At 41.5% G+C, this 23236-nt stretch overlaps 1 protein-coding gene across 1 annotated transcript in view; it reads right to left on the bottom strand.

Annotated features, from left to right (window-relative positions):
- MEGF10 (multiple EGF like domains 10) overlaps nucleotides 1-18547 on the bottom strand; it is a 148014-nt gene extending 129467 nt beyond the window's left edge. The window contains exon 1 of the mRNA XM_036410554.2: nucleotides 17827-18547. The gene's annotated coding sequence lies outside the window, so the exon portion shown is untranslated. The remainder of the gene's footprint in view (nucleotides 1-17826) is intronic.
- Between the last annotated feature and the right edge of the window lie 4689 nt (nucleotides 18548-23236).

Raw genomic sequence — 23236 nt, 5'->3', positions numbered from 1 at the left:
AAATACCTATAAGGAGAAAAAAGATTAAAATATCAAGTCACAATGCACTTCCCAACAAAGCAGGCCACAGCTGGACCAGGGCTCTGAGCAACTGCTCCGCCAGGAGACAGCCAGGCTGTTGTCCTGCAGGGTCTGCTCAGGTCACCACATGTGGTGTGGATTAGAGAGCCCTGCTTCTCTTACCCAGGCAGGACTGGGCTTCCACACCACACTCCTGAACTGGGCTCTGTGACGGCATGTGACACTCCTCAAGGTCTCTAGAGGTGTAGAAGGAGATATCAGACTTCACAAAAATTGTAAAGCTAACCATTTTCTGTCTTTTAAAAAAAATATTTTGTAAGTTTAAAAAGGAGACAGAGAGGGAACAATTCATTTTTACATATTGTCTATCCTAATGGGCTGGAAGAAAATGCATCCATCATGGACAGAAAGAAAGTTTGGATTTGGTATGAAGTTCGCTCCACGTGAGACTCAGCTAGATCCCTGCTTTAAGAGGAAAGAGGCACAGCCAGCTCAGCGGAGGAGCCCCCAGGAAAACAGCTGCCCCCACAGGGAGGAGCAGAGAGGCGAGCTGTTTATGTCGCAGTTGTGCTTCTTCCATTTGGTGTCTGGCTTCATGGCCGTGCCAGACAGCAGCTCAGGCAAAGTGGGGGCACTGCCCTCACCTACCCCACTGTCACCCACCCACTCAGCTGCACTCTACACCCTAGACACGGGCGAGAGGCTTTCTAATTAAATTCATGGAGTTAGAAAAGGCCTTATGTCCTCTTCATCTCATAAATAAGGAAATGTGCACAAAAGAGTCTGTTGGGTTTTTTTTTAAGGTGCCTAAGATCAAACTGTGGCAAAAGCAGATCTCAAGACAAGAACTTTTTGCTCCAGAAGCAGAAATCTTTCTACTATTCTGGGCTGCCTAACCAAGCTCTGGGGAGAAAAGTAAGCTCCCTCACTCTAGCACAGCGATTTTCAACTGGTATGCTGCAATAATTTTTTTAATACTTTTAATTTAATTATTTTTTAAATATACTTCATTTAAAAATAATTAAATAAAATTCAGAGAGGAAGGGAGAGGAATAGAGAGAAACATTAATGAGAGAGAAACATCAATCCGCTGCCTTCTGCACACTCCCCATTGGGTATGTGTCTACAACCAAGGTACACGCCCTTGACCAGAATCAAACCCGGGTCTCTTAAGTCCATAGGCTGACGCTCTATCCACTGGGCCAAACTTGTCAGGGTGCAAGAATTTTTAAAACATGCAATACCTGACTATTTAGTAAGGGCACTTGCCTCTTTTCCCTTAGATTGTCAAATTAGAAAAAAAAAATGACAAGCCCAGCTGACATGGCTCAGTGGATGAGCGACAACAAGGAGATCACAGTTTGATGCCCAGTCAGGGCACATGTACAGGTTGCAGGATCAATTCCCAGTGTGGGGCATGCAGGAGGCAGCCAATCAATGATTCTCTCTCATCATTGATGTTTCTATCTCTCTCTCCCTCTCTCTTCCTCGCTGAAATAGGTAAAAGTGTATTAAAATATATCTATAAAAAAATGACAACAGCCAACACAATAGCCATCAGCTGTGAATGAATCAAAATTATACCTTTTTTTTGTCAGATTGGCAAAAAATACGTATTTTGGTATGCCGCAGAATTTTAGAAACTAGTTTATGTGTACCATGAAATTAACAAGGTTGAAAATCACTGTCCTGAAGCATTTATTGGCTTCACACAAAATAATAATAATTGCTATTAATAATAATAATGGATTAATGATGCTGGCCTTGATATTTGCCTCACTGTTAATGCTTTTCATTGGCATTGGGATTAGAAAACAAAAAATTACCTCAAATCAGTTCAGTTCCAAAAATGGGCAGCTAGCTACACTCTGGAGTAATGCTGAAACTTCAAATGGTGATTCTACCACCCCCTCGATTCACATAAAATACATTTAAGGTAAACCTTGAACAGAGCCAATGAAGTGAAACTCCCTACATATCCCTTTCTCCTTAGGTAAGTTGGCTTCATCTGGACTCCTTTCCTCTCCCATGAGTTCCCCGTTGGGCCTTCAACAATGATTCTGATGCCTGATACGGACCACTTGAAAGCATCTTCCCTGACCCTAGCTGCTCAGCTGCCAGGAACTGCTGAGCCAAAAAGAATGGGTGGGTAGCCAGCGCACACAGCTTTGTCTCTGTGGGCACAAGGTCCAGAGCCAGGCAGAGGCCCGGTCACCCCCTCGCGTCTCAGGGATTTCACCATGGAAGAAACTGCACTGTGCTTCCCAATATACACTGAATGGGGGGTTGCTCTGCCTGGGGTTTCACTTGTGATCGGTCCAACTCCTGGACAGAGAGTGGGAAGCTGCTTTTGTTCTGAGAACTTGGTGACAAAACTCTCCTGGCTTCCTCAGCCCTTTCTATACCCACTGACACTTGGTTCTGAAAATCAACCTTTCGGGCTTGGTTGCCTTCCTTCTCAGCAGTGGAGCCTGACACACTCACCATCACAGAAAGTACAGAGGACACACCAGCCACTGTCGCATAAAAGCACTGCTGTCTCCCTTACGTGCCCGGGAGTGAATACCATGCCACGGGGCCCTTTGTTACATGGCCTGGTTTTCACAAATAGCACAACCTGGACAAGAAATGAAAATGCTCTTCCAAGTTCTCTGGCTAGACAGCAGTTTCCTTAGGTCAAACTTTAAGAAATCCTTCTTAGAGAGAGACCATCAGTGTTCCTGACTGCCACCCCTGAACGCTGGACAAATTGGGAAAGACCAGCGTTTCGTCCTTAGGGAGAGAGCTACACGTAAGCGCACAAAATTCTAAAGCAAACTTAAGGGACCACTTTCAGAAGGTCTCTGGATTTCATAACAATGCAATATCTTCAACCAAGAACAATTACGCTGCGAGGTGAAAACTGGACCTGAAGGGGTAGCTTAGGGGATATACAAAAATTAAACGCTACAGCAGCAATGGGCTGTGGGAGGCCCTCTGGAGGTCCCGGTGGCTGCACAAACAAAGCTTCCATGCAGCCTTGAAAAAAAGGCAAGGGGTCTTTTTCCAGCCCTGGTTTGGCCGAGCTCCAATCATAAGCTTTTCTGTTTTTGTATTTGAATGTTGGAAGAAAAGTGCTTTTGCTCCAAGCTGGTCTTCACTGAAATAAAAGTAGGCCATCTGGCCAGCGACGCTGAGGAACGCCCTGTACCTGAACCTCTGGCTGTGCCCAGGCACAGTCATCACTCTTTAGAAGGATCTCTTCTCGTTGCCAGGAAACACCTTTCCTGGCCTAGGTCACTGTCTTCCTCAGTGATGTGACCTCCATTACATCCCATTCCTTCGCACCACTTTGATTCCATTGCATCCAAACAAAGAAGAACTAGAAGGTCATGTCCAAAACCTGGACGTCCCAAGTCTACATTGTCCCGGCTCTTCCTTCATGCCCTCTGACAATGGTTCTCACTTGCTACTGACTGACTCTGGTCCTGCTCATTGGCACCTCCCCTGGGGAAAAGACTGTGTCTTGGGGAAGTTTTAATCAAGCACTAATGCTACCCTGGCCTCAGTGATATATGGAGGAAGACAAGGTCAAAGACTGCCCATGTTAGTGAGGATTAAGATTGTGGGTCAGGTTCACTTTTACATGTTATTTTTATGTCCCCATAGTTCTGAACAATCTCAAAATCAGTCAGGTCCATAGATATTTAGATTCCTATTCCACTTTTTTTTTTTTTTTTTTTTTTTTTTTAAGAGGGGACAAGGTCTACGTGTCTTGGTCTTCCCACGCTGCTTTAGCCAAATGCCTCAGGCCAGGTGACTTCAATGACAGAAATTTATTTCTTATGGTTCTGGAGGCTAGGGGACCCAAGAGCCAGCTGCTGGGCAATTCAGTTTCGGGTGAGAGCTCTCTTCCCAGCTTGTAGCTGGTCCCCTCTCTCTGCATCCTACATGATGGAAGGAGAGCGCTGATGTCTCCTCTCTTCTAATAAGGGAACCAATCGGCCTTACTGGGTCAGGGTCCTACCCTTATGACTCCATTTAACCTTTATCACCCCTCACAGGCTCTATCTCCAAATCCAGTCACTTTGGGGGAAGGGCTTCAACATAGAATGGATGGTAGAAGCAGGGAGGACAGACACAATTCAGTCCATAGCACTATGCGGGACCATTTGGGGACAGAAAGGTGAGTAATATAGATCCTATGTGCTCAACGACCTTACTTTCTAGAATCAGTTTATTCTAGAAATAGAAAGGCCCTCAATGTTTATGTAGTCTCTCCCCACAAGCTCCAAGGATTCCTTCTAGTTACACGTCAAGAATGTACCTCCTGATGAGGTGGTTGGCTATTGAACCCTAATTCACAGAAAGGGACACAGAGGCCCCGAGAGTGAAGATGGCCTGCGGCACTTGTGATGAGCTAACACAGTGGTCGACAAACTCATTAGTCATCAGAGCCAAATATCAACCGTACAACAACTGAAATTTCTTTTGAGAGCCGAAAACCGACTTCTGCGCACGGGCCACAAAGTTTCAATCGCACTGTACGTGCGCACCCGCGTGTGGTATTTTGTGGAAGAGCTGCACTCAAGGGGCCAAAGAGCTGCATGTGGCTCACGAGCCACAGTTTGCCCACCACTGGGCTAACATAAAGACATTAAATTTAAACTGTGGCTGTGCCTCCAGAGGGAGACTAGATGTGCTAAGGTCTGTGCCATCAAGCACATTATTTGTCACTGGACTCTTAATATGGACCGTACTGCTCAGGTAAGAGTTTAAAAAGGCTTCTTGATTCAGCATCTGGAAGAATCATTATCTAGAAGCTTTTGCCCAAGCAATGTCAGGACTGTAGTTTGTTAGAAAGAAAAACTGCTGTTTTCCTGAATTATGAACCGAGTTTGTATGCCAATAAATTCAACAAGTTCAATATACAAAATAGTATGACATATTAAAGAGAGCATACACCTGAGATGCAACACACCAGAATTCTGCAATAGTCTCTCTGAATTACAAACAGAAGTGACCAACAAATCCTTGAGTAGAAATTAATCATCAGATACAAACAAATAAATAAAATTTACTGAACATTTACCATGTCATATAGTGTTCCAAGTCCTTGTTGGTTAGTATCACAGTTACTTCTCATATCCACTCTACAAGAGAGCTACCATGTTTATCCCCACATAATTAATATAGAAAATGAAGTCTAGAGTAACTGGCACAAGGTCATAAATAGAGTAGTCAATGAAGCAAACCAGGATTCAAATTCACTGAGTCTGGTTCCAGAATCCACATTCTAAATCACTACAGTCTAGCACGCCTGTGCCTTCACTTTTCAAACACATTTGTCCACTGCACAAAGCAGCCAATGATTGAAATGTGTTTCAGAATGCAAATCCAAGAGGGCAGGGACCTTGTTCATCTTAGGTGCTGTCCTTCCCTTTGCATAGAAAATCACATGGATCATAATAGGCACTGAATAAATATTTGTTGAATAAATAAATAAATAACAGATTATATGTTAGATTTAGTAAAATTACTGCAATAGTCTTATTATATTGTTTTCCCATTAGTATTTCATTTTCTACTCCTGTCATTAATGATAATCCTTTGCTATCCACTGCCTGGTGAAGCTAAGCATCTTTCAAAAATGTTCCAACTTGGCTTCAGCATACACTCCCAACCTTATTTCTTAATATTTCTTATACAAACATTCCACTCTGACCATCTCTGCCTGCTCCTGCCCGTGCCCACCCTTACCAGTGCCATGTGCATTTCTACCCATTGGGGAACTCTTTTTTTTTTTTTTTTTTTTTTTTTTTGCTCTTCTCTAATTACATGAAGCTCACTTATCTTTCCAAGTCCCATTTCTTCTAAGAAGTCTTCTCTCCAAACACACAGTGATTACACCTGGTAATGAGATGGATTCACCTGAAATCTATCACCTGCTTCCTCATCCTTTCCTGTCTTCACCAGCACACTAGCAATGTGCCGAGGGCAGGGGCCATGGCTTCTCACTTTTAGTGTTCTCTCTAACATGCAATAAAGACTTGGCTCACAGCAGACACATTGTGAACACAGACCAACTGGCTGATTCAGTCTTATCTAAATGCAAACCCCCTTTTTAAAATAAAACATCTTAAACGTTTTTAAGTAAAATTCACATAACATAAAAATTCATCAATGTACCCACATTGTGCAACCATTACCACTATCTAGTTCCAGGGCATTTTCAGCAGCCCTAAAGGATGCCCTGTACCCATGACAGTGTCACTCCTCATTCCCCCTCACCTCAGTCCCTTGCAACCACTACTTTCTGTCTCTGTGGATTTGCCTATAGTTGGTATTTCACAGAAATGGAATAGCAAAATATGTGGCATTTTGTCTCTGGCTTCTTTCATTTAGCATTAAGTTTTCAAGGTTCATACATGTCATAGTATATATCATATGTCATTCCTTTTTATGCATGAATAATATTCCATCATATGATATATGACACTTTGTGTATCCAGTCTCCAGTCATCATTTGGTGGGCACTTGGGTTGTTTTCACCTTTGGGTTATTGTGAATAATGCTGCTGTGAACATCTATGTACAAATTTTTGTTTGAACACTTTTCCTTCAGCTGACATCTTACTAGGGAAGAATAAATGTGTTAACTAGGAAGCCTCATCCTTATTCTACAGTTGAGAAAAATAACTTTTAAAAATAAAATACTGCCTTCATTAAGACAAACAAACAAACAAAAAACCACACACACACACACACACACACACATTCATTCCCATGAGTAATTTTAACTAGTTTGTGTGTGTTTTTTTGTATTACATAATATTTAAAATTCTTTATAGCTTATGTTTTGTATCAGAAACTACACTTTCTAACTTCTGTATTTAATTATAGGATCTTAAGCACTAGGATGATTCTTTCATAAAAACCATATGCAGGCCTTATTCTTTAACATGTTAATAATCTCCGCTATTTTAACATTATTCGCTGTTATAATGATAATGAATGTTTATGGAGTGCTTACTATGTGCTTACCATTATGGTAAATGCAACACTTGTTGAAGTATATACTGTTATCATTTCACAGGTGATGAAAAGAGGCTTACCTCGAGCTTAGGTAGCCTTCTGAAGGTCATGAAGCTTTAAGGGGTAGAGATGGGTTCCTGACCCAGGTTGTCCCATTTCATACAGTAAATAACAAGACCAGTCAGGAGTAGACTCAGACCAACAAAATCATATATCATCTTACTATTTTAATCACATGTTTTCATGTGAATCAACAGTTAACCTTTAAGTTCAATGCCCAAAGAAAGTATCCAGAATGGGTACTCAAACCTCAGACAGATGTGCCATAACCATTTCAAAGCCAAGTTTCCTGAATTTTCCTTCAGGAGAAAAAAAAAAAAAAAAAAAAAGATCTTGTTTTCTCTGTTAGAGTCTACTGGCTCCAAACAGCAACCTGAGATGTTCTGTAGTGCAATGACCCACACTGATGACGACCAATGTCCTGCAGAGAGAAAAGGGTCCACAAGCCACTCCCATGCCAGAAGCATTGTTTTGCTTATAGGGCTGTCCCACTTTCACAGGTACTGCTCCTGGAGTTCAGGAAGTGATGGCTGAAATGAATGAGAGAGATGATCCTAAGACCTCATATTACTTTGTCCCAGTTAGAAAAAGGAGAGTGAGAAAAATAAAAGCATTCCAATTTGGACTTCAGAAGAAATGTCAACTAAAATTTCAGAAAAACATCCATGTCTATAGTCTTTTTCTGATTTTTCTGAACCGATTATAATGAATAGAAGGAGAGTAGAGTTGAAATGAGATTTGCTATTTGGCCAACTTGGAAAAATGGTTCTGTTTTAGATTCTAAAGTGTAGGGTTCTGTTAACACTGTTGACCTCTAAGGCACTGAAGTTGCTATGTAAAAAAGTAAAACAATCAACTATGACAGTGCTGGTCCACGTTTTCTGACATAAAGCTCTTCCAGCTATGGAAGTAAGGGTGAGTTTTTAGATGTTTAAAGTTCCAGCCCTCCCAGCCCTACCAGGCCCCAAATTATGCGATAGTTAAATTTCTCAAAATTTCTCATCTTCCATCAATGTGAGAGCTTTATTTCTACATTAAACATGATGCTTTAAAAGTTTTTGTACTTTTTACTGAAGCATGAAATACGTTCCGCAAAAGAACAGAGATAAAAATGGAAGAGCTTGTTACATTTTCACAAAGGGAGCATACCCTGATGAAATAGAGCAATGTTAGCATCCCAGACTTCCATTCCGACACAACACTAAGTCCCAGCAAGCATCCTATGCCAAAAAGCATTAGTATTATATTAAACATGCGACTTGGGAATAAAAGACAACATATCACGTGCCTGTTTTTTCAAGGACAGCACATTCTCATCTCTTACAAGCACCAAGGAGAGAGCCTCTCTAAGTCACAGGAATGGGACCCAATGAATAGGCCTAATGACAATGAACCAAAAATTAACTCATCAGGAGTATGTTTAACACAATCCTTTTGCCACCTGCAAAGAACAGCCTCCTCTCTCCCCTCTTCACTTCTAAAGCATCTGTATCATTGGTAAAACCAAATACCCACTCAGTAAAGTATAAACAAACAGCAAGAGAAGGGTGGAGTGGAAACATAATGAAGAAAATAAAGCTAGTTGCCTCTCTGCAATCCACTTGCTTCTCCTTTAATGGATTTACAATGATAGTCTATAATCAAGGTGCAATGACAGACTTAATTACATGAAGCTCTAAGTGACCTCTGGCAAATCACATGTTGCCTTCTTCTGGGTACAAACTTCTTTAAGCCTAATGCTCCCAGTCAGAAAACCTCTTATCTCAGAGACAAAAGGATTCCTATGGCAATGAGTACCGGCTGCCTGCACCCTGTAGAGATGCTCTCTGCAGCCCATTACATCCAGAAAAAGCTTTCTCCATTCTGCATCACTCAAGGCTGTATTTTTTTTTTTTTGAAAGCCACTTACAAATATCCACAAGAACTACAGACTAAGTTTCTCTTTGAAAAAAACCCAGAGGCAAAAGGCTGAATGAATGGCATACTTTTTCATGAAGAGAATAATCAGGCTAAAAGAACAATCTGTGCAAAAAATCTGCGACCTTCGCTGGGGCTATGACCTTGAATTTGAATCTTCTTCTGACACACAGAATGTAGCTGATTGTTGAGCTCCAGATTAGATCTTTGCAGGAAATTTTGCAACCTTTTCCCTCCAGGGCTAGAATCCGGTTTAGAAGTTGGGGGAGACGAATGGCATCTGGGGTGTCCCCCAACCTCACAATTGTCCAAACAGATCAACAATTTTCAATGGGTTTAACTAAAAAATGTCAGCTTCAAAATTGATATCTGAATCTAGATTCCAAAGGAAATTACTAATACATTGTATATATGGTGACTACACCCAAGAACAAAGAATCATTCTCTGAGGTCACAGGCCTTGATTTAGGTGGGCTTGCAGAGCCGATACTTGTCTTTGATGAACCTGGAGAAAGAGGCTGAGATATGTCTCTTGGCCTATCATGAATAGAGAAAGAGCTTTCTCGTTTTTAAAATCAATAATAAAACTCTGCAATACGATAAGCTAGTGGTCATAGTAGAACACAATTCTTCCTTGGTCAAAGATCAGCTGGGGGAGTTCACACAGACTTGTGTTCCCTTAACACCATGGCTCAAGCTCCCAAACCAGCAGATTAATGATGCTTCCACAGAATTACTTTTTCCTTCCCAAATCCTACCTCATTGCTGCAAGTAGTTTAACTCTGAAAGGCCTTGACCTCTTTTCTTTGTCTCTCCAATTCAAGTGTGTCTGTTTCCTTGGGGCTACCAAGCTCACTTGGATGGTTGGCCAGAGCAGAATGGAGCATCAGCCAACCCCTGAACAATGGGCCCCTTTCTCCGGCTGTCACATGAACAGCGTTGTGTTACAGCCATTGTCCCTCCAAGCAGAGATGGAGAGGCACGGGTTTTCACAGACCAGTTATTCTCTGTGATCCACTCTGACCAAGTCACTAAAACATTAAAAAAGAGAGAAGAGAAGTCGTGCCTTCTGAATGGAGTATAGCCCTAACAAAAGTTATGGTGCATCTGTGGACCACCTGCCTCAGAACACCTGGACCTTACTGCACCCCTATTGAACCCAAATCATTAGATGGGAGCCATTATCTACTGGTGACTCTCAGGCCCCTAAAGTTTGAAAACATAGGTTAAACAGAGGCCTCAAATTTTCCTGTCTTCACTAATAACGGACTGCTTTTGCACATCTGTCTGTTCAAGGGGTGTACTGAAGATGGGAGGATTTTTGAAAGGGCTAATACTTTATGCCATGATAATCAAATCTTACTGCGGGGAAAACATTTGGGGAGAAGATAAGTGAGGAAGATGAGGGCACCGAGGACTGTGGGGACAGAGACAGGAAATTAAATAATGATAACAGTGGGGTCAGTGATGAGCATAAAGTGGGAGATTCCAGGAGAAGAGAGTGCTGAAGCAATCTGGCAGAGGCTGGAGCCTTCAGAAGAGGATGGATGGTGAGCACTTCTTTCAGAAATGAAGTTCCCAGAGGTAGGATGGACAGATGGCTCTTTAAAAACTAGCAAGTTTAATATTTAGTTTTAAGGAGTAAATTTTCTCCATAGTTCCAAGCCTTAAAAGTCAGCCACTCAGAGGCACATGTTTGGTGATATTTTATGAAGTAAAGGAGATGTAGGGTGGACCATTTCATCCTAAAAGAGAAAGTACAATAGTGTGACACAGTGGTCCGCAAACTGCGGCTCCTTGACCCCTAGAGTGTGGCTCTTTCACAAAATACCATGATCTGGGCAAGTCTATTTTGAAGAAGTGTTGTTACAAGAAGTTTAAGTTTAAAAATTTGGCTCTCAAAAGAGATTTGAATCTTTGTACTGTTGATATTTGGCTCTGTTGACTATTGCGTTTGCCGACCACTGGTGTGGCAAGATCAACTTTAAATTAAACTTCTTATAGGAAAATATGAATTCAGAACTAGATGGTGCTACATGGACTACAGTGTGGTGATTGTGGGAGATAGAGAGGTGGGTGGAGGTGGAGGAGGCTATGTGGGGATAAATGATGATGGAAAAAATAATAAGATAAAAGGAAGAAAACAGAACTGGATGGTGCTGGCAGAAAAACAACCCCTGTCTCCATCCCCACACCCAAGAAGTCCCATAGTTGCTGAAAAATGTTTTTTTGTTTCACACTTTTGCATGGGATGGGCACTCAGTTTTTGCTTGAACCTCCATAGGGTGCCCCACACCACATCTGGCTTATATACTGAAATAGCAGTGTAATATGAGGGGGTCCTTTAATGCCCATAGAGCTTTGGGAACAGGCAGAGTCTAGTCCCACAGCCCCATGCATGGCTGTCATAAATGATTCTCCACCGTTAACTCACCTCTACTGTGGAATGATTTAGTCATTATTGTTTGAAAATGTCTTGCAAATTCCTATTGCCACATGTTTGCTGAACTCACTCCCCTGTTTAAAATACTCAACTCCTCTCTCCTTCCAGGCCCGAGGCTTCCAGGAAACCTCCGAGCACACCACATGGAGTCCTCTCTCTAGAATGAGTTCTCAGGACTGCCCACTTGGTCCTTACACAGTCAGGTGTATTTTCTTTATCTTTTATTCTTTTAAGGCAAGTATCTTGGTAATTCCACATCCTATTTATTTCTATGCCCTGTTCACCTAATAACTAACTCTTGGAGCAAAAATAAAACTCAAGTCAATTAATTTTTGAAAGAACACAAAAAAACATCTTGTCATCAATCTCTCATTGAAAAAAAATAAATCAAGTACCCTTCTGAAGATATCAATCAATGTAGATATTTAAAATTTTCCATTTTAATTGTAGAAATAATCTCCTGAGTCTAATTAACCTTCCTATTTTGTTCCATGAAGAGCAAGTTAAATTTGTGTGTTTTGATTTTCAATTTTCCATAAAAATTTATTTAAAATAAAAAAAATAGCCAAAATCGGTTTGGCTCAGTGGTAGAGCGTCGGTCTGCGGACTGAAGGGTCCCAGGTTCAATTCTGGTCAGGGGCATGTATGTTGGTTGTGGGCACAACCCTGGTAGAGGGTGTGCAAGAGGCAGCTGGTCGATGTTTCTCTCTCATCGACATTTCTAGCTCTCTATCTCTCTCCCTTCCTCTCGGTAAAAAAATCAATAAAATGTATTTTTTTTAAAATCAACATACTAAAATAAATAAATAAATAAATAAAGAGATAAACCTGAATCTTTACCAGAAGGCATTTAAAAGATCCATTATGAAATGGTCACCTGTGGTGAGGTTTTATTTTTATTTTTATTATTATTATTATTATTATTATTATTATTTTTGTGGTGAGGTTAGAACTAACCAGATCTGTGCAGCAAATCCAGGTCAGGCCAGGATGTTAATGACAAGGCACTTAGTCACCCTCTATGATGGGGTCTCCTTGCTCCAAACATAAGATGTTTTTAACAGATGCTAATGTCCTGCACATGTACCTATCAAGATGAGGCTTTCCATACTGAAATACTGTATTCTTTGTCTTAGAAAGGGGGAAGGGTACAATTTATGGCCCTCTGAGTAGAAAATTGAGGAGGTTGAAATGCTCCCCATAGTTTCTTTATCTAGAAGTATAAATCACTGGAAATGAATAGAGGAAATCACTAAAAATTAACATAGATAATAACAGGAAATATTATCACATTCACACTTCAGACTGGCTAATGGTGCAGAGTATGCATCATCAAATGACATTCACATGTGACTTGCAGTTTTGCAAATAAGTTGAATAAAGTAAAATAGCACTGGTTTGTATCTTACTTTTGTCCTCATTCTATAAGAAATCCTCTTATTAAGGGCTATAAGTTAATCCTATGCAATACTATTTTTAAAAAGCATTAGGATGACTCCAGTGAAAAATAGTATTAAATTGTGAAGAAAAGAGAGACATGAGAAATACAAAATCTTGGGAAATTCAGAAAAATAGAATGAATAAATGAAGACATTAGGAAACTAGGTAAGAAACTTATAAGAGTACAGCCAAATGCAAGCTTAAATTAAGGTTTAAAGAGTTCATTCTGGAAAGAGGATTGAAAAATGAAGACAAATCAACAGAATCCAATGAATCTCACTTAATTCTTAAAACTAAGCTAATTTTTAGAATGAAATCCTGGATACACATCCTTGAGAAATTGAGATCACTGGCATTAATTTGGCTTTGTTTGAAGTTTAAACAATCTAGACATTTTACTTCACGTATTAATTCTGTTAACATCCTGCCCTATGACATTGGAACTCGCATATGTCAGCCAGTAAGTGAACTTTTTAGATGTTGTTTATTTTATGGTGGAGCTGCCCATGAGATAAAAGTTCCATTTTGCAGCATCACCAGCTCTGTCATTACCCTACAATTTTTTGTTCATTTGTTCAAATATTATTGTATATTCTCATTAATTATAAAAAAGAATGAAAAATGAAAAAAATAAGAATTAAAAAATAATAGTAATTATAAGAAAGTTTTGCATCATAAACTTAATATAAGTTAGATAAAGATAGAAGTTATTAGTCATGCCCAAAATGGCAAATCTTTAGTCAGAACCAGACATTTATTGACTATGAGCCAGTCAACTGTTGTTCAGATAAGAAAAATAACTAAAATTATAGGAGTTTAAAGAAAAAAATTAAAACATTAAACCTGAATGCTATGTCTAATGGCAAGGTGTAATTTAAAATTTTATAATAAATTTGGCCCTCTACAGCAAGCATCCTTTATAACATGTAGGCTTTTGCACAATCTTTGGACCAATTTCTAGAAATGCATACTATACTAAAGTAGAAAAAACAGTGCCGAATGAGTCACCATCAAATATAAAAACAAATACAAAGGTGTTTATAAATTGAAAAGCACAAGGCAAAAGTTGTTTATTTCTATTGGCATTGGCACTTTATTTCAGTGCCCTAACACCGTTATTCACAACCAAAACCATCCCAAAGGTGTGATAAACTCAGGCTTATCATAGTGCTGCCATAGTGACATTAATTCAGTGGCATCTGGTGTTTCATAAGTCATCTTAGGCTATTCTATCTTGCCTTTTTCCACTCCAGGTTACTCACTTTCTAGACTATGTCTAACCAAACTGTAAATTCTTAACTGGCTTCTCCACAGCCCTCAGTCTGTATATAGTGACTGTCCCAAACACTTGGGATGCTAAGAAAATGTCAACTACTGTTCATTCATTTGTTCTTCCCTTACTTTTTTTTTTTTTTTTTTTGGTATTTATTATGTAACTACTATGTGCCAGCCATTTAGATAAATAGGAAATGATCATCTCATCACCCAGGTGTAGTCATCTCCAGACAACAAACATAGTTGATTCGATATGATAGAGAATATTAAAGCTATCCACAAAATAGAGTAGGAATCATATGAGACATCTCTAAGTTTATGAGAACTAGAAAATGTTTCAGAGGTGATGTCTTCTTTGAACTGTATCTTGAAGAATAAATGGGTAGTAAATAGTTGATTAGATTGAAAAGAGGAGCAAGGACATTTCTGGCAGACAGAACAGCATACATAGCTAGGTGATAGAGGAGTGAAAGCAGGCAATGTGTTCTCCAAGGAAAAGTAGTGAGATCAAGATCAGTGGGGCTTAGATGCTTGGAGGACAGGGAAGCAGACAACACAGAGAAGACAGTACAAACCTGAACATTTGTATCATATAGCTTTCTGCTATAAGCCAGTGTTTCTCCAAGTGTGATATGATGTCACCTCCTCCAGAATCACTAGGGGATCTGTTAAATGCAGATTTCTGGCCCTTACATCTGGGGTACAGCCCTGCAATCTGCATTTTTAAGAAGCACCTGGTGACACTGATGGTCACCATCTGGGGACTCGCCATAGATTTTTAAAAGAGGAAATGACATGATCAGATCTGTATTTTAGAAATATGCTAATGGGCCAAAAAGATGATCATGAGGAAGGTAAAGCCATTGCTGCTAAATAAGCATGTGACTTGGGTTTGTATTAGAATCATCTGGGGAACTTTGGTAAAGCTGCAGACTTTTCATACTTCACCCAAGACTTACTGCGTCTGAACCAGAGCAGCGGGGGCTGGGATTCATATTAGGTTGAACGATATTGAATTTCCATTTTATGTAGGTCAAAATGTCAAACTTTGGCAATTTCTCACAATTCAATCTATTATTTTTAACAAGCTCCTCCATGCTTGATATACATCAAAGTCTAGAATAGCTGATGAAATACAAGCAGAACTAAATACTTTTCCTTTTTTTACTAATTATTTGTGTCATTACTTACTTTGATTAACATGCAACAATAGAAGTGACATATTTATGTACTCAAAGCAAATGTTTAAACAAAGAAAGTTTAAAAAACAACCATCAATAAAGGCTACTAATTTAAAGATTTTAGAGCCAGAAGGAACACTAAGTTATTCAGCTTTTTCCCCCACCTCCCTACACAAGTTTATGTTGAAGCTGATGGGGGAGAAGAACCCTGCTAGAAATTATACTGAATATTTTGTTCAATTTTTCAGCGATGCATGTTCTTCACTTTAACAGTTACTAAAAGAAATGTAGCTAAAAATATTTGAGATTTAATTTATAGGGTGCTAGTATTACATAAAGCCCTAATATGTGTGAAATTGGGGGGGGGGTAATAAAGTAAATACTCATGCATATCCATTTTTTTAAATAAAGCTAATGAACCTCACATAGAACCTAGAGCAGTGCTTGAAATATAATAGATGCTTCATAAATAACTACTGAATAAATGATTGACCTCTTAAAAAATAGGTTAAAGGAAGTATATTAATGCAAGGAGTTTCTAAGGCAGTGTAGTTTACAGATTGTAAACTAAGTGTATATATCCCACCTGCTAGCCTGTCCCAATCAATAACCCTTTGGCACACAACCATGATCCCCCCTCTACAATCCCAGCCCTGCTACATACACTTTCTTTCCTCCAAAGGGGCCCAACAGAAAGATCATGTCTGTGGTAAATCTGACAATACATTATGTTCTGGGGGGAGGCAAACCCAAATGAGAATGGTCTTCAAAAGCCATCCAAAGAGAAATAATAGCCAACATATTGGCAGCTAATAAAAGCTCTATTATCCTAATACAGCAAAAGTTACCAATATTAGCCTAATTATGATAATAGCTAATACTTACTTGCTTATCATCTGCCAAGCTTGTTAGCACACCACATGCATTATACTCATTTAATCCATTTAACAGCCCTCTGGTATAAGCACTGCATTATCATGCTGGTTTTATAGATGAGAATAGAGAGGTTAAATAATGACCAAAATCACACAACTGGAAAGTGCAGAGTTGAGAGTTGACTTCAGGCTACCTGGTCCCAATCACACAACTGGAAAGTGCAGAGTTGAGAGTTGACTTTAGGCTACCTGGTCCCAGAGCTCATGATCTCCTCAGCTCTCTAAGCTCAGGGCACCAAAGCAAAAAGCACCCTGCAAGCTGACCTCTTGGAGCAGTCCCACCAGGCAGAAGACATTTCTGAAGAATATGACCTGGTCCCAGTCTTTTCATCCATAAGGAATGAAGCAAGTTGAGAAGACCCCACAGAAAGTGAGACCCAGGATATGAAGGAGAAAGGTAAGGAGAGCCAAGAAGGAATGTGATTCTCCTCTGCCTTGGGAACCTAAAAACTTTTGGAATAATCAAATCTTTAATTTTCCTCTAAAGAATTTGGGTCCTTGCTCAGCCGGAGTGGCTCATTGGCTGAGCATTGGCATATGAACCAGGAGGTCATAGTTGATTCCCAGTCAGGGCACATGCTCGGGGTTTGGGGTTCAGCCCCCAGTGAGGGACTTGCAGGAGACAGCCTCTTAATGAATCCTTTTCATCATTGATGTTTCTATCTCTGCTTCTCCCTTATTCTCTGAAATCAATAAAAACAGATTTTAAAAGAATTTAGATTTTCATGTGAGGATATTTTTCTAAATTTTCATTATACTTCATTTACTCAGTGGGATCATTCTAACTTCCAGAAAGAAAAGAGAAAGAAAAAAGAAAAAAGAAAAAAATATTTCCATAATCCAGGGGTAAAAGTCCTAGATCAAAGGAATTTAAAAGAGCAACATGACATAGATCTTTCTATGGTAACTATGGCTTGAAGAATGACCTCTCCCCAACCTCCTCCAACATTCCTTGAGGAACTAGGCATGCATACAAGGAAGAGACCCTCTGGTCTAAGCCACCCAGCCTGCTATCCTGACCCTGACAGGACGCTGAGAACAGGGGATGTGGGACTATCCCAGGTCCATGGGCACCATCTGAATATCAAGTACCGGAGAAAGAAAAGTTAGAAAACAAGTCAAGATCCCAGAGAAGGGAAGCTGATCTCAAAGGAAGGTCCTGCGAAACTACTTTTCATTCTGTCTTATTGCTCCCAAGCTTCTCTACACCCGTCATCACAGAACGGACAAGGCAATACAGGGCAGAAATTATGTAAAATGAAATGCATGGTGTGGCTGTCTCCCCATGAAAAATACTCCAAGAAGTCCCTAAAAGTCCCAAGTAACAGGATCAACTGTAAACAATAACCATAAACCCTTGTAAACAGCCTAGGCTGGGCCCGTCTCCCAGACCTCATGCAGAACCGGGATATCCTGGAGAAGGAAAGCATGTCTCCCCACTTCTCCCCTTCGCCCCCCTCCCACCCCCCCACCCCCCAAGAAACCATCGACCATCCTGCCAAAGTCCAGCGTCTGCAGCATTGAGCGTGCCCAACTCTTACCCAGGTCCAGAGATCCTGAGATTCGCAATGCAACCCTCTTCCCCTGGTTTTCACCGGATGCCAGCCAGGAAAGGAAACCTGCCCCGCACAGAGTCTTCGCCTCCAAGCTGCGTCCCAGGGGAGAACCACACTGGGGAGTCTTGGTTCAGGTTCAGAGGTGGAAATGCGGGAAAGGAGGCTGGTCTCAGCGCAGTTTTGCGCACCAGAGAAAGTACTCTGCTGCAAACTTGAGTAAGGTTTTCCCTTCTGGCCCGAGATGCTGCAGGAGGAGGGGAGTAACCCGAGCCCGGCCTGGGTGCACGCAGTTGCCGCTGCTGCAGCTGCCGCCGCAGGGGCAGTGGCCACTGGAGGGGGCGTCGCTTGGCGCCGCGCACGGTCTCCAATGCAGCTAGCCAGGATCCCTCTGCCGGCCCGACTCTTGCGCCCCGACCGCAGGTCGCCCCTGCCGTGGGAGGCTTCCACCGTCCGAGAGTGACCCCGCCGAGAGTCCGGGTCACGAAGTTGGAAAACCTGGGGGGGGGGGGGGGGGGGGTTACTGCAGCGGGTGGCGGAGTGCGCGTCTGAGCCCAGACCACATCGTCCAGTGAGCGCCTCCGGGTCAAAACCCGGGAGGTGTTCTAGACCCTTTAGGAGGGTTTGGGGGACTGGGGACAGCGCCCGAGCCACCAGCCGGAGCGGATGGGCCCGTCCCCAGCAGTGGCAGGAAGGGATGGCAAATGTGGGACGAAGAGAGGGGTGACCTAGCGATGCCCGGGTGTGCGGGGCGGCACGGAGCGGTGGGGAAGGTGGGGCCAGGAGTTGGGGGATGGGTGGGACCCAGGGAGCCTACTTTACAAAGAACTCCGGACCCGCAAGGAAATATCTGCGAGGCCTCGCGCAGATTTCTTGGGGAAGGGCTCCCTCTGCCGATTCCTCAAGGAGGTCCCGGGACAACCCCACATTAGAAAGTTAGAACCAAGAAAAAGTCTTTTCTCAATTGGCTGTGCGCCAATTCTGGAATCTACTTCTCTGACTGCCCGCCTTCTTCTTCCTTGCTAAAGAATGTCTCCTGACGACCCACACAAACATGAATTCCTAATTGCTGGGAAGAAGTTCTTTCTAATAGTCTATCCTCCCTCAACCTTCCAAACAAAAAGTTTGTGCTCCACATCAACCCAAAATGACCCTGTCCTACCACGCTTCTCTTCTTTAGATGAACATGAACTCTTCTTTCTCTGGATAGAGACCGCGAATGCACCTGCGTCCCCAGTCACGAACTGCACCTGCACGTGATCCATCCTAAAAAAAAAAAAAAAAAAGTATGCTTCTCCTTGGTTGTCCTGAAGACAAACAGGCATCCCTGCCTCCTCTTCTGGTTAACCTTTTTCTTTAAGGGACTAACCCTGCCACACTTAATAAAGTCTAGATAGGAAGTTCAGTCAGGATCCTTTCCTGTCCAGGACCTTGTCCACCAGGTGTGCGAACTTTGGTCAGAGTGGCCCAAGAACAAATAAACCAAGAGCTGATTGGTCCCCTGTGACAGCGTTCTTGAGATTAGCCATTGCCCTGGGCGTTGTGGCTCATGGTAGGAGCTCCTCTCTTACACTGAAAGGTCATGGGTTTGATTCCCTGTCAGGGCACATACCTAAGTTTCAGGTTAGACGCTCTCCCCATCCCGTGGTTTTCCTCTATCCCCCTGCCCCTCTATCTAAAGAGAGTTGTTTCATATATTTTGTCTAAGTTTTGCTTATTTAGGGCAGGAACATAAGTCCAATCTAGTTACTTCTTGATTGCCACAAAAGAAAGTTGTTTTTCCGTGATTTTTTTAGGAGCTACTCTTTGCACAAATTCCCTCCCATTTTTGGTGTGTTTTAATTTATGTGTATTGAATTGGGTAGATTTGGTTTCTGTTGCTTTCCTTCAAAGAACTCTGGATGATATACTGAAATGAAACACATGAAACATTTCAGATAAAGCTTCAACAGCCTGGATTAATGTGAGACTTTTCTACCTCTATTTTAAATACTACAAACACAATTCACATAATGTAGGATTAAATGGGCTTCTTCGTTGTTGTTATTAACTATACCATTCTGTTAACATGGAATTTATATCTATTAAAATTCCAATTATTTTTCACATTTGCTCTTAAGCCATACTTTTAAAAGTATTATTTACACTAGTTGGGATTGGGATTTTCTTTCTTTCTTTTTTTTTTTTTTTTTATAAATATATTTTATTGATTTTTTTTTATAGAGAGGAAGGGAGAGAGATAGAGAGCTAGAAACGTCGATGAGAGAGAAACATCAACCAGCTGCCTCTTGCACACCCTCTACCGGGGATGTGCCCGCAAACAATGTACATGCCCTTGTCCGGAATCGAACCCGGACCCTTCAGTCCGCAGACCAACGCTCTACCACTGAGCGTCAAACCAGCTTCAGCACTAGTTGGATTTTCATGGTAATCTTACAGGACCATTTACACAATCCCATGAAATTCCATCATTCTATATCTGATCCATTTTAGAACTTGTTGAGATTCTGATGGAGCTAATTCTTGTCCTAGCATCTTAGTTAACTGGCTCGCTGTCGAGATATGTGAAATTTGACCAGCAAGCCACCGTGCTTTTGAGAAAATACTGATTAAACATGTGGAAGCAGCTAGAAGTCAAAGGCAGCCCTAGCTGGTCTGATTCAGTGGGTAGAGCTTTGACCTACAGACCAAAGGGTCCTGGGTTCGGTTCTGGTCAAGGGCAGGTACCTCGGTTGCAGGCTCCTGGCCCAGCCCTGGTAGGGGATCGTGTAGGAGGCAACCAATTGATGTGTTTCTTTACATCGATGTTTCTTGCTGACTTTCCCTCTCTCTTCCACTCTCTCTGAAAAATCAATGGAAAAATATTCTTAGGTGAGGATTAGCAATAAATAAATGTCAAAGGCATATCCTAATAAAGAAGTTATTTTCCATTCACATCCTGTAATAAGGTCATTCAAGCACTTGTAAATAAAACTCTATTACATTCCAGCCCACTTTCTTCATCTGAGCCACAGGATTTCATGGGATTCTTTTTTTTGTTTTAATTATTTTTAAATCCAGATATATTCTCATGTCTTCAATTTACCTGTCTGGTAATATTTCCAATAAAAGAAGTCAAGTCAGCCTGGCAATTCTCTCTTAGCAAACAAGACTGGCTACCCATGGCTCCCTCTCTGTAGTGCTCTCAATCATGTCTTAGGCACAACATAGACTGGGGCTCACAGAATTGACCTCCTGTGACTGATGGGCAGGGCTCCCGATGAACTCTGTGACACAGTGAGTAGGTGCTATATCTACTGCTGTTTTCCTGTCACTCACTGCCCCTCAGTCGTGTGGCTCACAGCTCAGTTCTCTGGATGAAGCCAAAGAGCAATGGGTCTCTTGGCAGGATCCTGCACAGCTCAGGGAAACAGGTGCTCACTCCATGCTCTTACATTTCCTGGAGAGGAATCACAGGTGGAAAAGGACTATCTCGGCACTGAGCTGTGCCACCTTGAGGGAAGAGAAGCGTGCATAAAGTTAAACTGTTCCTCTTACCTTCTCCAGTGCGTCCTGTTGCAGTTTTTGCTCCATGGTGCACTAGAACTCCCCCCCTGAGCTCTTGGACTTTCAAAGGCTTTTGCAGCCATGTGTGACTGTCTAAGTCAGTGCTCTCCAGGGGCTCTTGGATTTCACTCACAGGGACTATATTGGTTCATGGGCCACTTTAGGGTCCAAAGCCACCACTGAGGTGCTTACACCTACTACCTGACTCACCAGTGGGAAAGACTCTTCCTGGACGATTTGGCATCTTGTTCCAGATCCCACAGCGCTCACAAAGTCACTTTTGTTCATGGATCGATACCAAATTATTGTTGTTGGGAAGGGACTATATGACGAGGATGTATTATTGGGCCATCTTGTTTACATTACTCTCTCCAAAATTTATTTTACTGTAAAAAAAAAAATTACCACAGTAAGAACTACATTTCTCATCAAGGCCAAATTCATATCTTCATATGCATATCATTGCAACAAGTCTCATGAAACACACTTATACATCACATCATCATATATTTTCTGTTCTAGTGCTTCTCAGACTTGAATGTGCATGTTAAATAGCTAGAGATCTTGTTAATATGCGATTCTGGTTCAGCATCTGGGGTTGGGGGGGAGGGAGGCTACATTTTAACAAACCCCTAAGTGGATGTTTCTGTCTCTCGAACTGCATCTTGAGTAGCTGAGTTCTATTCTTCTATTTCATTTTATTTAAGTGCTAAATTACTGTGATGCCTCTTGAATGGATCTGGACTGTCAGCTTGTAAAAGCACCACTGGTATGTTTCCTGGAGTAAAACTATGCTTGGAGAAGCTATTGAAGCAACAACATACCTATCTAGGATGTTCTTGTAAAAGACTACCTGTGGAGTGGTATGACCCTTGGAAACGGTTCAATGGCAAATAGGCTTCATTTTCCATGATAGAAGGGAAGAAATTGCTATCTTCCTGACATTGCTTTTTTAAAAATTATAACATCTGACACAATAAATAAATCTATTTCAATTTGGAATGAATAAATCTTAAGCATTCTGCATATTAAGGACTCTCATTTCTGGTGTGGAGAAGAAAGGTGCAGATGACCAAAAGTAACCATGGCAATGATATGAGTGCCAGAAAAACACACACACAAAAGAAACCATTGCCTGTGGCATGCGTGCTCTCCTTTGTCTGAAATATCAATGCTCCCTATGTCCTTCAAGATTTTGTTTTCAAGTAACAAAAGTCAACACTGACCAATATAATGAAAACGAAACTCGGGGAAGCCATTGAGGGACTCCAAAAGAGATGGGAAACTGTGGGACCAAAGCAGAAAATAAGAAGGAGCTCCTCTAGAGGACTGGGAAGGAGGAATCAAAGCAGAAGGATCAGGCCAGAAGCAGCTGGGTCATGCTGTCCCACTGAGATTAATGAACCTGAACTATTCTTTTCCTTAGTTCTCATATCATGCTCTCAAGATCAAAGTCACAGGAGAGAGCACCCATTTGGCTGAACTTGGGTTATGCATTCCCTCTTGCCAATCCTGGGACAAGAGGACGTATTTGGTTCTTTAAACTTCCATATGGGATCAGGTGCCTGATATACCATCCCCCTAGGAGCATAGAACAGAGGTGTGTGACACCGAGTATTTACAATTCTTTCAAATTTTGCTCTAAACTGCTGCAGGAAAAAAAAAAATGAGGCCATATTATTAAGGAACTGTAGGATCAAAGGAGGGTTTTCTGAGATGAGAAGAGTTACTGTTTTTGTATCTTGTTGGTAATGAACAATGACCAACAAGATACAAAATGACCCAGGAGAGAGTCAGCGTGGGTGGAAAGTAGCTCATTGTCACTCTTACACTATTTCTGAGAGTTTCTGGC

Source organism: Pipistrellus kuhlii, unplaced genomic scaffold (assembly GCF_014108245.1).
Source record: "Pipistrellus kuhlii isolate mPipKuh1 unplaced genomic scaffold, mPipKuh1.p scaffold_m20_p_4, whole genome shotgun sequence".
Lineage (NCBI taxonomy): Eukaryota > Metazoa > Chordata > Mammalia > Chiroptera > Vespertilionidae > Pipistrellus > Pipistrellus kuhlii.
This window is presented reverse-complemented; position numbering and strand designations above follow the sequence as displayed.